Genomic DNA, 6975 nt, shown 5'->3' on the forward strand with positions numbered 1-6975 from the left:
GGAATTTTTTGGTTGGTAGGCTATTAATTATTGCCTCAATTTCAGAACCTCCTATTGGTCTATTCAGGGATTCAACTTCTTCCTGGTTTAGTCTTAGGAGGGTGTATGTGTCCAGGAATTTATCCTTTTCTTCTAGAAATAACTAAGATCAGAGCAGAACCGAAGGAGATAGAGACACAAAAAACCCTTCAAAAAAATCTATGAATCCAGGAGCTGGTTTTTTGAAAAGATCAACAATATTGTTAGACTGCTAGCAAGATTACTAAAGAAGAAAATAGAGAAGAATCAAACAGATGCATCTAGAACTTCCGAAATTTGCATTCTGGTGTTGCTTCTCAGTGTCTTCAGTCCTAGTTATAATTCATATTTCTTGATATTACGTCTCAATATCAGATTAGGATTTAGCAGTAATTAGCAATAATGTTGGTTATATAAAAATGGATTATATTTTCAAACTAAATTTAAACAGGGTTACTGTTCCGTAAGTCTGTAGTTTGGTCAGAAATTTTAAGGTTTATATGACATATATTTCTTTATAGTTTCATTAAACAGTTTATTGCCCAGAGGGAGAATCCCAGCAACAGGGTTTGGCTTTTGTTTCTGATGAGTGTTCACTATGTAATGTGATGATAGTTTGCATCTATGCAAAACTCTCTTTGGACTTTAATGGATTCTGAAAACAGTTATTAGGAAAGCTCATCCTAAATTACTGCTGAAAGTCCCTTGGAAATGCCCAGTGCTACCAGGGTTAAGCTGAACTTTGAAAGCCATTTACTTATAATGTTCTATGAAGGCATGCATTAAAATAAATAAAATTGATCTATTCAGTCAACATTAATCAAATGTAACAGGTTACAAAGGGAATAATTTACTGCACATATTGGGAAACAGTTTGAGAGTTTTAAATCTTCAAGCTCATGCTTGGAAGGATAAATGAAAAAATGTTAGCAGTTTTAATACTGTTCCTTTTATTTGGACATATATAGAGGGTAGGTGTCCAATCCTGCATACTACCTAAAGGCAAATTTTTAGTGTTTGGAGTACATATCTACACATATTTCAGAATATCACAACTGAGAATTTTGCCAGTAATTATAAAGTGTAAAATGTCATGGTAGGTAAGAAAGTTGACACTATAAATTGTTTCTTAAAGAAAGCATACCTTTCTTAATCTGAAACACTAAAATCCATTAAACAGGTGTGGTGTAAAATACATTTCTTAATAAGATTTCTAACAGTTAATTAGAATCATAAATATTGCTAGGTAGTATAGAATCTCAGGTCTCAAAAGTCTTAGAAAATATATTTCTTTGCAATCTACTCATCTGACAAAGGGCTAATAAACAGAATCCGAAGAACTCAAACAAACTTACAAGAAAAAAACAACCCCATCAAAAAGCGGACGAAGGATATGAACAGACACTTCTCAAAAGAAGACGTTTATGCAGCCAACAGACACATGAAAAAATGCTCATCATCACTGGCCATCAGAGAAATGCAAATCAAAACCACAATGAGATACCATCTCACACCAGTTAGAATGGCGACCATTTACAAGTCAGGAAACAACAGGTGTTGGAGAGGAAGTAGAGACGTAGTAACAGTTTTACACTCTAGGTAGGAGTGTAAACTAGTTCAACCATTGTGGAAGACAGTGTGGTGATTCCTCAAGGATCTGGAACTAGAAATACCATTTGGCCCAGCCATCCCATTACTGGGTATATACCCAAAGGATTATAAATCATGTTGCCGTGGAGACACATGCACACGTATGTTTATTGCGGCACTATTCACAATAGCAAAGACTTGCAACCAACCCAAATGTCCATCAATGATGGGCTGGATTAAGATAATGTGGCACATATACACCATGAAATACTATGCAGCCATAATAAAAGATGAGTTCATGTCCTTTGTAGGGACATGGATGAAGCTGGAAACCATCATTTTCAGTGAACTATCGCAAGGACAAAAAGTCAAACACCACATGTTCTTACTCATAGGTGGGAACTGAACAATGAGAACACTTGGATACAGGAAGGGGAACATCACATACCGGGTCCTGTCGTGTGGTAGAGGGAAGGAGGGAGGGGTAGCATTAGGAGATATACCTAATGTAAATGACGAAGTTAATGGGTGCAGCACACCAACATGGCACATGTATACATATGTAACAAACCTGCACTTAGTGCACATGTACCCTAGAACTTAAAGTACAATAAAAGAAGTTCCAGATGGTATATGTTTCAAATATTTTTTCCACGATGCCGAATGTACTGATGAGTATGGATGATTTTAGTTGCAACCTAATTAAGCAATACGACAAAAGACTAATTCACTCATATAAAGTCCAGGAATAAAGCAGCTCTGGAGTTGGTTAATTGGTAAAATGAGGTAATCAGAAACCTAGTTTTGCCACAGTTTTTTTATGCCATAGTTAGTATGTTGTTATTTCTTCTTGAGAAATCACGGTTGTATTTATAGACTGCAAATTTAAAAATATTAAGTGGAAAAAAATCTGTTTTTGCCAAAGTGTCCCTTCTTTAAAAGTTAGTAATCCTTTCTTAGAAACCCTTGAAGACCCCCTTTATTCTATCACCTTTCATAAGGCAAAACTACATCATATACCCACCATTAAGCATTAACAAAGGATTCCCACATTTGATTTAACTTTCTCTAAGAGAAAAATATCTATCTCAGTGCAATTAGGGTTTGGGTAAAAGGAATAGAGGAAAAGTTTTGCATAGGCAACAGTGGGTATCTTCTACAAAGTTAGTAGATATTTGTTGTCTAATGTAAATATTCAGTCACTCAGCATGTACCAGGAATCATCAGTAAACTAGGAAATATGTAAGGGTTTATACAAGATTTTTGAAAAGGAAAAAATAATAATTCCTATACTACTAATAATAGAGTGTAAGCTATGTATTTTTGTGCAGTTAGGTTTTATAACCATCATAGAGAAAGGCTAATATGCTATAATGCTTTTACATCCTACACTCTCTATTCTCCCCTTGAGTGTCTTTGTCATACAAACATCTTACTGGGAGAATCAGCTTCTATTAAAAAAAAAAAGAAAGAAAACTCTACAAGTTAGATGTAAAACCTGGCAGACATGAATCCCTTTCATTTATCACTGGCTCCTATAGTCCTAACAAATCTATTATATATATTAATTGTTGAATATTTTTAGCTTGCGAATGGGGTTTCATTTCTGTGTCTAGCCGGAGAACACTAAACACTATCAATTATATATTTATATACGTTTGTTTGTAATCAGTAGAGAGGAATTGGTAGAAGAATATAATTTTCTGGGTTGGGAAGTTGCTATTGTTTTCTACTCAGATTTTCTGTATTATCTTACCAAATTTTTATTTCCAGTATAATTGTTTAATTCTATATTACGTGAGGGGAAATTGAATAAGGATAGAAAAAGGGATAGAAGGTAATAACAAGGAGGAAAGTAAAGCAGCCAGATGTTTTGAGGTAAACAGAGGGGTTTAGGTTAGCAAACCTTTCAGTTCAGACATTCTTCACGGTGTGTGACTCCCAGTGTGGTGTGTGGCCCCTAGTACTAACGCTCGAATTGTCAAGCGTCAACAAGGAGAGGAGGACAGAAATTGAGAGTGACCCTTGAGAAGCACATTGCAGAAATATCCAAATGAGTCTTCTTGTTATAGACTGCCTCAGGTGTGGTTGAACATATGCGCTGAATGACATGGAATGTGAACAGCATGTATAGGCCAGTGATGAATTGGAACCTTAAAAGATTAAGAACAAAAACTTGTCTTCCACCACAAAGAGCTTGAGAACCATTCTTGTGTGAAACTTAAAAAGACAAAGGCTCCCTTTAGTCTTTAATAGATGATCCATAAAAATGTGTTCATGAATGAATAAGTTATATGGTAGTTGTAAGTGTGAGGCATAAGACAGCACAGAGCATTTATAATTAACGAGTATGGTCACACAAATATCAAAGCAGCTATCAATCTCATAATATTTTCAAAAGCTATATGACTAAGTTCTACCCCTAAAGCCTTTGTTTCAGTAGTTTAGAAAGTAGGTTCTATCTGTGGTACTGACAATCAACAAAAAACAATAATAAACACTTCTCTGCTTGTTTTTCTGGAGATCAAAACTTGAGGCTCTGTGCACTAAGCCCTAAAGATTCAAGTTTAGCTAAGGTTGATGTAAGTAAAACCCTAGAGGTTCGCTATTAGCAGCAGCTGGAATTGAGTTCCTGAGGTCAGTCCAAGCTAATTCCAGTATGCCAGGAAGAATCCACAAAGTTTAGTGCAGAAGTTTCCGTGTACCTGAGATCGGTTGACTTGTGAAGAAAGGAGGCTCAGTTATAGAGAATAAAAAACAAAAGAAGCAGCAAAGATAAAGATGTTATTTATTTAATGAAGCTGGTAGTCTTGCACTAGTGGAAGAAATAAATCCTTCACAGGAAATATACTTTCATATTAATAAATATTAAAGATACATATTCAATAATTATTTCAGTGCTATTATCAATTGTCACATTGTTTATCTATTTTCTGCTTTTTTTTCTTGGTATTTGACATATATTTAATTTTTAAAACAAGTATATTTAGAAATATATGAGATCAGGATAACAAACACAAAAAGACAGATATGATACTCATTGTTATAAAGTGGTATACGGACAGAAAATTTTTGAAAATTTCCAGTGTTTTTAGGGTACAAGAAATTCAAGCTTTCATATATTTTAAATGGAAATTGTGAACTCTTAAAATTTGGAGAATATGGTAACATTCATAGAAGTATACATTTTTACTCATCCTGATTATTTGGAAGTCTCTGTTATTTTAAGAAGTACTAGGTCTAGATTTTATACACACACACACACACACACATATATATACACATACACACATATAAATTACATATATGTAAAATTATATATATGTACACACATATAAACAACAATATTTATTGCAGCATTGTGGGAGTGGAAAATGGTTAGCAAATTTCAAACAGCTAAAGAAATGGTTGGTTAATGAGTGGATCACATACTCTGAGATATTAAGCAACCAGTGAGGCAAAGAAGCTATTTTTATATGTATTAAGCAAGGCAGACATTTTTTATGTATTGATCCACATTATAGAGTAACGTGCAAACAATTATTTGTGACAAAAATATGTATGTATTCATAAAAACATCTATGTATATATTTGGATGAGCATATAAGATGTGGCAGGATGTAATTTTTCTGCTTATATTTACTATCTCAGGAGAAGAATAGAGGAAAGTGGTTAGAGAGAATTTAAAAATGTTCTTTTTATACCTTTTTGGAGAATTTCATTTGTTACCAAAAAATCACATTGCTACTCCAATTTGAGAGCTTTAGTTAATTTTTGTTTATTTTGAGAAAATTTTGAACATAAATTTGCAAGAATAGCATGAATAGCTGCTTTGTACCATGGTTCAATAATTGTTAATATTTTGACATAATGCATGCTTCCTCTCTCTCTACACCTGCCCTACAAAAATTATTTTCTGAGAACATGCTTTTTATATAACTATGTTATCAAAATAAAATTTAATATTGATAATGTTATTATCAATGCACAGTCCATCTTCAAAATTCACCAGATTCCCTAGTATTGTTTTTCATCATCTTTTTCTATACAGGATATAATTGAGAACCTGAGAGCTACATTGTCATTTCTCTAGAGCCTGTTTTAATATGAAACAGTTATAGCCTCTCTTTGTGTTTCAAGACACTGGTATTTTTAAATAGATCAGTTTTGCAGAATGTTCCCGACTTTGGGTTTATCTGATGTTTCCTCATGACTAGATTCAAGTTACGCATTTTTGTCAAGGACATCATAAAAGTCACATTATTCATGGTGTTAACTTTGATCATTTGGTTAAAGAGGTATCTGCCAGATTTCTTCACTATATGGTTACTATTTTTCCTTTTATTAATAGATAATTCATGGGGAGATAGTTTGATGTTATATGAATATCCTATGCCTCATTCAATGTCCACTTGTTAATTTTAACATCCACTGGTGATTCTTGCCTAAATTATTATAATAATTATAAAATACTGATTTTTTAACTTTATCAATTCCTTTACAGGTATTAATTGATGTACTACTATAATTTAAAATTTTCTAAAAATGGTTAATAGAGAAAATAACAAGTGGCATTCCATGTACTCAAAGCTGTTGAGGACTGACCAGGCATAAAGCCAGGCAAGGGCCATGGTGGGCAAGTCCCAAGACTTGAAGTCAAGTGCTAGCTCTAACGAGAATACCTGAAATACATCTCTTAATCTTCCGTGCCTTTGTTTCATCCCTGACAAAATGAAATAACTACTCAAGTGCTTTTCAGAATTGTGATTCTACAAAATCTGCTAGAATTGATTCATTTCCAGGAATTTTTGCACTGAAAAAAATACCTCAAATTTAAGAGTTTTGGATGAACAAAGACGAAAGCAATTTGCCTCCTGACTATGCTTCAGTGGCCACGACTCCTCACATGACACAGTGCACAAAGGAGTGGGATTCTGAGTAACTACAGTACAGTATAATTTTTCTGACAATCGACCAAAGTATGCATTTTGAAGCAGGCTAAAACAGTAATTTGAAGAGACAGGGGCAATCTGAACATTTAAATATTTGTTTTAAAATATTATAGTGATTGCTCCCCCCAGTTTCTCCGTGCTTCTAGAAGATTGAATTGCATATAAAGAAAGTATTTACTGTGAAAAACAAACCTCCTCTCCATGGAAAGGATTATAAAAAAATGAAAGTGAAATCACACCTCAAAGGAACATGCCTTTTTCACAGGAAAGTTTAAATTTTTCTTGTAGAAAAGAAAAAGCTGATGCTCCACATAATTATACAGCTGGTAGGAATCTCAGACATCGTGGCGTCCAGTGATGCTTGGGTCCAGGTAAATACCATGGGGTCTTTACTTCACAAAGGATGAATTGAGAC

This window comes from Chlorocebus sabaeus, chromosome 10 (genome assembly GCF_047675955.1).
Source record: "Chlorocebus sabaeus isolate Y175 chromosome 10, mChlSab1.0.hap1, whole genome shotgun sequence".
Taxonomy (NCBI): Eukaryota; Metazoa; Chordata; class Mammalia; order Primates; family Cercopithecidae; genus Chlorocebus; species Chlorocebus sabaeus.